Raw genomic sequence first — 13248 nt, forward strand, 5'->3', positions numbered from 1 at the left:
CGAACAAGAATAAGTTTAGGACTCCAAGATAGCGTCGTCCCTCCATAGTAGTCCACAGTACGTCCGGATCCACCTTAATTTGATTAGCTAAGAATCACAATATAGGGTGTAAAGGATATTCGGGATCTCATTTTAGGTAATAGGCAAAAGTATATAATTCACTGTGAATCACACAATAAATAATATCGCAAAGGCCCTCATTTATAGGGTATCAAAAAGTTTGAGACTTTCCATAAACCCTAATTCCATTAGGTTTAGGTTTAGGTAACTTGTAGTTAGGTAGATTTAGGAAACAACCATAGAGCCCCAAAAAATCCAATCGGTCGGTTGGAATTTCTTGCGTCCCAAGTAACTTGCTCGAAAATTAAGTCACCTTGGCACCCAAGTCCTATGGGGATTTTGTGTCGGGCTGGCCCAGGCATGCGCTGCACATTCGTGCGCTACGCTGGGCTAGCGAGCTGACTTGCTCGCTTATGTACTAGCTCGTGCGCGCACGTAGGCCTTGTGCTGGCGTTGGGTTGGCTTTGTGATGGCCATGCTCTGCCGCTAGTCTAGCACTCCTCATGGCACTCCCATGGGGTTGTCTTGCGGAGAGCTCATGGGCTTGCCTCATCCATGGGTTGCGATGACGCGACCCTTGGCATGTGCTTCCGGCTCATGGATTGAGCTTTGCGTTTTCGATTCCTTTTTCGATTCCTTTTTCGATTCCGGTAATATTTCCAATTTGAACAATATTTCCGATTCCAACCATATTTTTGTTTCCCGCAATATCTCCAATTCGATAATATTTTTATTTCCGGCTATATTTCTGATACGAACCATATTTTCGTTTCTGGCAATATCTTTGTTTCTGACAATATTCTCAACTTTGCCTTTTGATGATTTGTTTAGTTCCAACTAAAACCAACCTCCATCATTTCCGATTATCCATTTATTAGATTATTTAATGAATATTACATTCACTTAAATACTTGATCCTTTCACATACTATTTGTGTGACCTAAGGGGTTCAGTCAAGAATAAGTTTGTATAATTAATTTCACTTGATCTAAAGCGGCCTTCAACTAGACATTCTGATCCCTTGATCTCACTAAATAATTAACTTTTTTAATTAATCTAAAACGCATTTATTAGACTTCGCATTAAATGCATTAATATTAATTCCACTTGATGTAAAGCCGCCTCCAACTAGGCATTTCGATCACTTGATCTCACTGAATAATTAACTTGTTTAATTAATCTGAATCGCATTTATTAGACTTCGCATTAAATGCATTAAATGCAAACTTGGAGCAAAGACATATTTCCTTCAGGTGTATGTTGTGGGTTGGTGCTTTTTAATTGTCAAGTTTATGGTTGTAGTATAATTGTTGCTTGCAGTGTTGGATAGGCTCCTTGTGGGTTTTTTTTGTTGGTTGAAGTTTGAAGATTTATGGTTGGATTGTTTAAGGTTAAGGAATGTAGAGGTTGTGGATTTCGGTGTCGTGGATTTATGATTAGTGTTACAATAGTGTCACTCACTTTACTTTGTGGTAAGGGTCAAGTGATTAGTACTACCCTTGTTGGTAGTATGTTGGGTTCTAGGATGAGGGAAGAAGATAGTAGGATTAGGGGTGCATTTTATTCAACTTATTTGACCTTAACTTATCTTATCTTATGTGAATTTATTGGAGCTTATTGAAAGTTATTGGAACTTATTAATAATAGTAACAACAATAATAATAATAATAATAATAAATAATAATAATAATAATAATAATAAATAATATATACTTCCTCCATTTTTTAATAATTGCACCATATTGGTTTTAGCACTATTCCCATATTCTCATATAGTTTTTTTTTGTGATTTATATGTAAGGAAAAATATATTCATGTGGGATCTTGTTAGATTCATCTCGAAATATAATTTCAAATTATCAAATTTTTATAATTTTTTCAAATATATAATGAGAGGTATTAGTGGTTAAAATAGTGCATTGGAAAGCGTGAAATCTCAGATGGTGCAATTAAAAAAATGGAGGAAGTAGTAAGTAATAAGTACTCCATCCGCCTCAGAATAGTCGTTACACTCTCCTGGGCACACAGTTTAAATGTTTAATGCGATAAGTAGGAGTTAAGATAAAGAATGGGGTATCACCTTTGCAATTTTTCACCGTTAAGGACCCGTATTTTTTTTCACCGTTAAGGACCCGTAAAGTATATTCCGGCCTAAATTAAATAATAAATCTGAAAGTTTAGTCCTCATGGTTAAAAGGTTAGTCCCCAATTGTTAAAAGGTTAGTCTCTTACACGTGTCAACATATTATTTGCGGTGCAATAAACAATAAGCCAATTAATTATTGACACGTGTCACAACAAAAGGCTGAATTAAATATTTTCCTTTATGATGTAAATTAAAAGTTGAATTAGAAAATATAATATAATATATTTTAGTGTAACTTTTTTTTTAGTTAATGGAGTAATATTATTTGCTAAAATTCTAATAATATATTTTAATTTGCGTACTCTGAATTTTGATTATTGCTATACTACTTAATTGTTGTTCGATTTATATTCCTATACCAAACAATGTATACATTGGATAACATTCGTGGCTTTGCATTGAGTGTACTAGTGTATCAACTTACGTGGCTTTACATCAACAATACGGTAATTATTCACTTGATCATCCATGGATATATATTACATCAACAAGTTTTTTGTATCAGATTAAGTTAGCCTTGCTTTTTGGTAATGACGTATTGACATTTGTATGAAAATCCTCGAGTTATTTATCTATTCGTAGTCCTAACTTCTACCCAACGGGTGGATGAGCATTTTTCTTATGTCATCACTTATAAATCAAAAAGAAGCTGCTACTAGTATCAACTATAAGTTGTTCTGATTCAATATGTGTTTTACATTTTCATTGTTACGACTAATTTTTTATGGGTGCAAATGGAAAAACATGATAGAAAAGAGAAAAATAGATTACAAATATTCTTTCTAAAAAAAAATAAAAAAATCATACAGCGCAAAAGAATTACGTGAATGTACTTCTTTTAAAAATTCCTATAGAAAATATACATATTTTTCAGAAATAAGTTACATATTGTAATTTACAACTTATGATATTAAATATTTCCTCCCTTTTTTTTTATTAATTATAATAATATTGTATATGTAGTATATGTTCAAAATATAATACTTCCGAAATTAATACAAAGTACAAATTTATGAAGTATTAATTCAATGTAAACTTAATTTAGATTTTATTAAATGCTTGAAATTGTTTTTATTTTATTTTATTTATGATGTGGTTAAAGGTGAGTTAAAGGTGAGTTAACTTGCCGGAAAATGAAGTTGAGGTCCTAAAGGGTGAAAAAAAAGGTGCAGGTCCCAAAGGGTGAAAAACTCAAAAGGTGTGGCTCCAAACATTAGCTTAACTCCGATAAGTAGTGTGGTTATCAATTATTAATATGTTAAAAATTAGATGTGATGGAAGTTAGTGGGGTATTTTAATATTGAGGAAAGAGAATGTATGATATTTTTATATTGAGTGATAGGAGAGTTGAAATTAAAATATTGGTGTGGTGGGCCAAAGTGAGAAAGAGACATCTATTAAAATATAATAAAAACTTTTCTAAAATGGGTTGGAAAAAAGTGTAACGACTAATTTGTGACGGATGAAAAAGAAAAGTGTAACGAGTATTCTGGGACGGATGGAGTAATAAATAATAAATAATACTCCGTAAGTCATAAGAAATAAGTAATAAGGGGGCGTTTGGTTGGGGGTATTTAGGAAAGGGAAAGGGGATGATGAGTTATCATTCCTTTTGTTGTTTTTTGTTTGGTGGTTTTTGTCATTCCCTTTACCCACTTTTCTTTTTCACTTATCCCCAAATCCCTTTTCAATGAAGCCCTACCCCCCCCCCCCCCCCACCCACCCCAAGGTTTTACATTCCCTTTCCCTTGACCATCCTCTTTTCATAATACGGAGAAAATAATAATAATAATAATAATAATAAGTATGGGGCACGTTGTAGGGCTTTGGGTTACGGTTTCTTCCCTTTTTCCTTCTCTTCTTTTGGGGAATTAGAGAAAGGGGTTGTTTCTTTGCTGAAGCGGGTCCAGGCGTACTCCAGGGCTCAAGACATTGGGGCACGGGCAGCTGCCCACATTTTCAGCAGGATCGGGTTCGCCATAGCTAGAGGAGTGGGGGCCCAGATTGTATCTCGGCTCCCCTCCAACTTCTTGTAGTTCATTTGATCTTTGTAGCTTGTTAAGCTTGTAACGTTTTATTATAATAATAATAATAATAATGATAATGATAATAAAATAATAAATAGAAAATAATAAATAATAATAAATAGTAATATTTAACATTGTAATAATAAAAATAATAATAAAATAAGCTCGTTAAAGAAGAAGAGACACGTAATGTCGTTCTTTTTAACTAATTGAATTGAATTGAACTAAACTCAATTGAAATAAATGGAGCTGAGCTGAACTGAACTGAACTGAACTAAATTAAACTACAATTAAGTCCAAATTAAAAGAAAAGAGCCTAATTAGGATAATCTCTTAGTGATTTTACATTTTACATGTATAACCAATTTCTACGTGGTGATGTTATGTTATTGATTTTATATGCATGATCCCCTAGGCCCTAGCTACATAAGTGTGTTTAACAACGTAGTTATGTTCTTCAAAATTATGATTAAATGAGTGTGTCGTGTGGGTATGGGTATGGGTTGATTTTATATATTACCTCCGTTTCTAACTGATTTTTACGCTTACTATTTGCACGGTACGTAATTAAGGAACTTTGGTGAACATGTGATGGTGGGGTAACAAATGAGAAAATAATAACTACTAATTGTATTAAAGTATTGTGAGTGGTTAATTTAAGGTGAATTTCCATAATAAAATATTGCAAGTTGCACGTTCTAGTGGATCAAATGATGATATAAATGTAAAATTTATATGTTAAAAATGAAATAAAATAAATTGTAAAGAACTATCAGGAACGAATTAAAACAAAAAGCGTATAAAATTTTCAGAACATTGGTAGTACAACGTACATAATCAAATGGACTACATAGTAGGTACCAATATGGAGCCCCTAGCTACATACAAATACTGCGTGTGAGTGTGACATTTTGATTTTTCTCGTAGGAGCGCAATGAGAATCTACTCCGTATTAATCTCACCTCCCTTTCCTTCTTTTTTCTTTGTTTCTAAAAAAGTAAAATAAACGCTTAACTTGTCACCGTCCATTTTTTTTTTTATTCTTGAAAGGAAAAGCCGTGCTCCCTTGCTATCTGCTAGCTTGAAAAGTAATGTACTATCGAAAATATATTGTAATAGGATGCATAAGAGTGAAAATTATATGCTTCTAACAAACCACATGACTCATATAAAAGTAGGTCATCCCTTCTTTCTTGACATCGTCTTTTGAACTAGTATTTCAAATTCTGATTGGAGATTTGCATTTTCGTAATCTGTATTTCCAAATCATTTTATCTATCAATGGTTAAAAAAATATATTAGTCCTAACTAAAAACTAAAAAAAATAACATTATTAGAAGGAAGAACCATAATGCATTTATCTTTACAAATTGCTTGTTGGTTCAGTGGCTATTAGGACTGAACTCTGTAGGAAAAACCCTGTGTTCGACTCCCCGCAACAACAATTGGGAGGGGACTGGAACCTATCCACCCATAACTCTCCCCGAATCCAGATTAGCCCTAAGGATGAATCGGGTGGTAACACCAAAAAATAATGCATTTATGTTTGCAAATGTTTGATTGAATTTGTTCTCTCAGGAGGTGGTACTTCAACAAGGTATTTATATTATATTCCTCTAACCTCTTTACCAAAAAGAAAATACCCCTATAAACCTTTGTTTGGTTGGATAAACTTTACAATTAGAATAAAAATAATTAGCAGATCATAAGTTTGATCATTTAAGATTTATTATTGTGAAAAAAAATAAAATACTCCGTAGTTATCAAGCTATGGCCATGTTACTTTAAAATAAAACGCTACAATTTTACTTTGTATTTGTCTTTTTAAAGGCGCCATAAAATTCTTTAAAAAAGTTCCTACCAAATTAAAGATAAGAGTATCAAATTAGCTTGTGGAACTAGAACTTTATACTTTCATCCTTGAATTTGTTTTGGAATTTCAAATTACTGAAACAAGACCTTTAATTTGTACAATGTACTACTTTATTTCACCTTTATAAAAGTAAAATGCTCTTTTTACGAGTTCATTTAATTTGGGGGAATTGTTGTCAAATTTATAGTGGATGTCCTAACAATGACAAGTTCGGAGTGCATAGTGAAGCCAACTGCTAGGACAATCTGCGTTTTCCTATTAAGCTTCTACTATGACTTTTGTCATCCAATGTCCTATCATGATAAAAGCCCTTGGACATTATTTCGCTAAAAAGTAAAACAATTTGAATTTATGTGAACAACTTGAATGATATTGTTAGATATTGAGGTGTCTAGACTCTAGTTGGCAAGAGTATTAGCAAATTTTAAAACTTGTTTACTGAATACTCAATTGGGTGATGATAAAGGTCGCAAGTTGCGACGACATTTAGTTGTCACAATCTTATGTGTCACAGTTTAATTGGTACATATAGGCGCCACGTAGGCTATGTGTCGTCAAAATATTTTTACTATGAATTTAATATTTTTACTATGAAAATATGTAAATAAGGTAGTCGGTATAAAAAAGGAAACAAATTAGAATATTAATATTTTCCTACATTTTTTGAAACATGTATAATTTATTATATAAGTTAAATATTTTATTTTCCAATTTAAATCATGACACATAAGCATGCCATGTCATCATTGTGACACGGCTTAAAGGTCGCATGTTGCGACCTTTATCATTTTCGTACTCAATTTTGAATAAATTAGCTATCGATTTGTTCCTTGATTAGAAGGCGCTATAAAATTCTTTTAAAAAAGCTCCTACCAAATTAAAGATAAGAGTATCAAATTAGCTTGTGGAACTAGAACTTTATACTTCCATTCTTGAATTTGTTTTTTGGAATTTCAATCTGACTGAAACAAGACCTTTAATTTGTACAATGTATTACTTTATTTAACCTTTAGAAAAGTAAAATGCTCTTTTTACGAGTTCATTTAATTTGGGAGAATTGTTGTCAAATTTATAGTGGATGTCCTAACAATGACAAGTACGGAGTGCATAGTGAAGCCAACTGCTAGGACAGTCTGTGTTTTCCTCTTCTACTATGACTTTTGTCATCCAATGTCCTATTATGATAAAAGCCCTTGGTTATTTCGCTAAAATACATATTGGTGGCTAGCCTTCTAATCACTAGCTACGTTGAGATCAATGAGATCAAATATGTTCCCCCATTTCTTTGGTTATGCACTTTACACAAAAAATATGTCAAACTGGAGGAGAGCGCTTTTTTTTTTTCTTTATGGACTACTCAACACTCATTATTCATATGTCTCGTATCTAGTTATAATAATTATTTTATAAGTAAGAAAAATGGATCCCAATTATTTTTGCTTCGCAGATTTTTGCTTGAGCCACCCCCAATCATTTTGATTGATGAAAGGGCTCGACCATGTGATCTCCAAATCACAAGATGAGTTTTCTACCAACTCCCCCAACTTATGTTCCAATAACTATAAACCACCCTTAAACCATACTTTTTTTCTTTTTCTTTTTCTTTTTTCCTACGAAGTATAATTGATGGTACCATTTTTACCGTCTATCTTTCCTACAATTGTTCGTGAAAAATAAATAAAATCAAAAGATAATAGGGGGATGTGATTGAACGAGACATCACTTTGGTCCTTGAAAGAGAGGACAATAATTGGAAAAAGGAGTTGTAGGTTTGTAACTTGTACTCCGTAGCTTTTGACTCCGTTGGCAACCACTGCTTGTATGTTTGTTTGGCAAGTTGTCACTATTACATCAGTTTGTACGGACTATATTATTATCACTAGGCAAATCAAAGCATAATGGGAATGTTTAAACTACAAAATTGAAGAATTTGCTAAAGTCCGGTTTTGAACGTAATTATTGGGTCTACTTAAAGTTGTGAAAATTAAAAATGGTTACTTAAGTTGGGTCCGGTCATCTCGAGTCTCGGGTCGATCATGATCCGGTCGGAGTCTAGTCGGATTACTTTATTATTTGGGTTCAGGTCAGGTTCGGGCAGGTTGATTTTCGATCGGCTCATGTCGGGTTATTTTTTCATTTCAGATATAGGTCGGGTTCAGGTCGGGTCTTATTTCGATCGGGTACAATTTCGAGTTCGGGTCTAATCGAGTCGGGTTTAAGTCGGCTTGTAGCAGTTAATTTGGGATACGGGTCAAGTTCGGATTGGATAATTATCAGGTCGGTTAAAATTCAGGCGGGATTCATTCTCGGACACGAGTTAAGATCGCGTCCGATAACTATCAGGATATACAAATTATTTTATTTGAACATCAAAGTACTGATTTTTTTTACTTCGTATCTACATTGTATAGTACAAATTGTAGGATCAAAATAAGAATTAAAGGTTACAACAAATTACAAAACAATAACTCAAAAGCATCACAAGAACAAAATAAATTATAATTAGCTTTGTTTATTTTTAATAATAATTTTAAACTTAGGTTAAATTTGGTTTCACACATTTTCAACAAACATTGAGAGAACATCAACACTATCAGCAAATCACTACGTTATTTCATTAGTGTTGCATCGCATGTGATAGATCTTGTCTCATATAATTGACAGAATAAGGCAAGGAATGTGAGACTATGAAATGATAGCTAGGTAGGGTGAAAAAAACTAGCTAGGATCGATGTTCTAACAAGGTTTCTTCCTTGTGCTAATGTGGTCCTCATGCATCATACAATTGCAACACGTACCACATTCGATCAATTATTTTCCCCTTACGTGTAAAATATATATTGAGATCACTAGCTACATTGAGATTAAATTTGTTTCCCACTTATTCGACTACACACTTTATACAAAAAGATGTCAAATTGGAGGAGAGTGTTTTTATTAAAACACATATTGGTGGTTAGTCTTCTAATCACTAGTTACATTGAGATCAAATTTGTTTCCCACTTATTTGATTACACGCTTTATACAAAAAGATGTCAAATTGGAGGAGAGTGCTTTTTATTTTTATTTTTATGTACTACTCATACAGTCATACGTCTCATATCCAATACGGAACAACTGTGAACCACTCTTTAAACTTACATCTTTACCGTCTATTTTTTTTCTACAATTGTTTGTAAAGATTAATAAAATTTAGAGAAAACAGGGGAATTGATTGAGACATCACTTTGTTCCTTGAAAAAGAGGACAATAATTGGAAAAGGAGTTGTAACTTGTAGCTTTTGATTCCGTAGGCATCTACTGCTTTTATGTTGGCAACTTGGCACTACTACATCAGTATTTGTACGGATTTATTATCACTAGGCAAATCAAAGCACATGGGAATGTTAAACTACAAAATTAAAGAATCGTCTTTCCTTAAATAGAAAGTCCCACTACAAAATTAAAGAATTATCTTTCCTAAATAGAAAGTCCCGGTTTCGACCGTAACTATTGGGTCTACTTGGTACTGTGGTGTGGACCCATCACTGAATACCTCCATGAGATTGATACCAATGAGGAGCCAAATTAAAGAAAATTTTAAAAAATAAGTAAAAGTATTACTCCCTCCGTATTTATTTAAGTGATATATTTGGCCGGATACGGGTATTAAGAAGAAAAATTTGAATGAAATAAAATAATACAGCAAGTGGGATTGGGCAGATATTTTAATAATTAAACAAGTGGGGACCATGTAATTTTGGGTGGTGGGATGTGGGGTGGGTTTATGAAATTATTTGTTTAATAGGATGGTGGTTCATAGTGTAAATTAAATGTATTATTTAATTAGATTGTGTGGTTGATAAATTACTAAAAATGACAAGTGTATCTCTTAAATAAATACGGCCGAAAAGTCAAGTGTATCCCTTAAATAAGTACGGATGGAGTATCAAACCTTTCACCTTTTTATATCCAAATGACACTAAAGGCCAAAAGGGAATATCATATGCCAACAAAACAAAAAAAATCCCAAATATAACCTCATAAACTTGGTTCTTTACGAGTTCTACTTATTAGTTTAAACTTTTATTTTTGTTAATTACAATATAAAACTTAATCCCATATTTTATATTATAACTCCAGCTCAGAATCCCGTTAACTTAATCGAAAAATGGTATCATAATTATATTTTCCTCCCAATCAAATGATTTTGGACAAAAAAAAAAAAGAATTCTCATTTTTTGAAAGTACGATGGAACATCTATTTTCCAATTCCCACTAAAAAACACCCACACCTCTACAATTTCGCCGTGCTCTGGTGAGACAGACACCAACCAGACCCAAACGCCGCCACGTACCATCGACTCAACCGACAAAGGTGGTTAGTTTAAGACGCAAACCAATAAGGCATATTAAACTAGATTTCATCTATTATTAGCAATATCTCTGCCTCCTTTTCAACAAAATTACGATTAGATTTAACTATCAAGAATTGCGGGATAGTGATAGGAGTACACGTGGTGTGAAGGGGCATCTTGCACACCACCAATTAAACAATGCCATCTCATTTTTGAAAGATACCCTTCCCATGAAATTTTAAATTCACAAATTTGAAATCTGTTTTGAGATTTTAATTTTGAATTTCAAATTTCTTTTACCCATTCAATAATCATTAATTAATTCCAAGAAAAGGTAGGAGAGAGATTTTTTTTTTCAATTTACCTATGCTTTCACGTTTCTCTCCCTACTGATTTCTCTGGTTCTTCCTTTGTACGTGGTTGTTCTTGTTCTTCATAGTTAATTTGGGATATTAGGGTTTTTTTATTTTTCATTTCTTTTCATTGAAATAAATTAATTTGTTTTTGTTCTTCTGGATGTTCTTGTTTTCCATTAATTTGGGCAGATGAATGGTGGCTTTTAGCATCTGCGGAAATAGTGGATTTTAGTGGCAACGGCTTTAGGGTTCTCCATTAACTCGTGTAATACACTCAACCATAATTCTAGGATTTATGGGATCATTCTAGGATTACAGAAATCAAAAACTTTGACTAGGATTTATGGAATCATTCTAGGATTACAAAAATCAAATAAATGAATTCATTTCGTACTCGATCAAAACAGAAATAGATTAAAATAATTGTAGTTACACATCTGGATGTGCTGATGTCCCTTGCTATAATGGTTACAACAAAGTTTGCATAAGCTTTAATATATGTGTCGTCTCCCGCGTTCGAAACTTAGAAAGAGCAAAAAACAAATACTTTGTTTTTTTAAAATACAAGAACTCTATTTATGGGGTATTCTATTGTTTTAAGGAAATCGAAAATTAAACTAAAATCATACTGAACAAGACCTGGAAAATCTGTCACAACACGATAACACGACACACAAAAAGTTGGTTAGTATTCGACACGAAGACGACCCAACACGACATGTTTGTCACTTCTATACTGAATAGATTAAAACAATAGTTTATGAATAGATTAAAAATTTACATTACTCTAAAACCCCAAGATGAAGTTTGAAATTTTTGATGGGGACAAAATTCAAAGTAACATTTGAACTTCTTTATGAGAAATAGTCTTAATAATTTTTATGGACGTTTAAACTTACAACTATTTATGTTTTGATCAAAGTTTTACAAATTTTTGGGAGGGATATATTTTACGTAAAATATATTTTATTTTCAAAGGATCACAAAATATTTAATTTTGAACAAAACAAATAAAATCAAGATGATGTTAGTTTATGGGATATGTTTGTTTTACATACAATCTCTTTTGTTTTGAAAGGATCAAACCAAATTTAACTTTGAACATGATAAAAAAAATACAACATGATTTTAGTTTATGGATCATAGTTGTTAAAGGATCAACTAGATTTACTTTTGAGTACAATATAAAATTCATAATGATTTTGGTTTATTGATTGAGTTCTTTTTGTAGATATTGATCCCATAAAAACACGTGAAATTAAAAAACAAAATCCTAAGCTCTTGTTAGGATTAAAAAACGGGTGAATATTAGCCACCGTTCAAGTAACCAATATGACAAAGGGGTATCAGCACGCTACAATTGCAATACAAATTTATATGACTTTTACTTTAAATATTCATTCTTTTAAAAATGAATAATCCCACAAAATAATGTCATGATTTAAAACATTGTTTTTTGCTTATGTCAGATTTGAACACATGTTTTGCGCATATATATAAAGCTCTAACGGTGTTGCAGTGACCATCATGACAAGGGTATCATCACGTCAATATTTGCAACATAAATTCTTTTTTTATCTATTTAGAGGGAGTATGATTTTATTTCTTTTTTGATTTACTTAAAATTGTAATAATTCCATGACATCGTAATTCATGTTAAAGTAGATGTTTTAGTTGCTATCTCTTTTCATTTATCATTGCAAAATCATCTATTACGATCATATTATTTTAGAATTTTTTTAGCGTTTTGAATGGAATAGATTATACAATATAGCTAGTATGACACACCTTCCTATAATACAATATAATAAATAAAATAAGTCGTGAAAGCTTGACAAATGAATTAACTTCACCACGTGAGTCTTCACAACGTGTTATAGATATGTTGAATTATGAACCCAAGTCCGATTCTTAATGCACAAAGGGTAACTGGGGGGAATCGTTTAATTTTATTTTTTGACGGAGAGTTTTTATTGTAATAATATTCAATTAAATTATTACTCGGACTATTGCTCAGACTAGCGTAATCTTACTCTAAGGACGAAGAAAAATTGTTTGACTGAGGAAGAAGGAGGGACGATACTTTCGGAGGGAGTAGTTACTCCCTCTGTTCCTAAAAGATTGTTCCAAAATCACTTATTACGAATTTAAAGTAAAATGTGCAGTTACTATTATTTGTTTTAGAATATTTTTTTGGGTATTTCTAAAATCTCGCAATAAAAAGGAAAAAGAACCTATAAAAGGTAAATTTTTTTTGAAGTTGTGTTGTTAGAAATATTTAATTTAATGAATTCTTCTTTATGAATCCTTTCTGCCCACCTTACTTTAATTATTATGAAAATAATGTGGATTATTAAACTAAGTTATACACAATATACTCCATAACTTATATTAGTGATCTTAAATGGTTCATCCTTTTAGAAGTTAGTTATCATTTTTCCCCTAATTA

Source organism: Spinacia oleracea, chromosome 6, assembly GCF_020520425.1.
Source record: "Spinacia oleracea cultivar Varoflay chromosome 6, BTI_SOV_V1, whole genome shotgun sequence".
Lineage (NCBI taxonomy): Eukaryota > Viridiplantae > Streptophyta > Magnoliopsida > Caryophyllales > Amaranthaceae > Spinacia > Spinacia oleracea.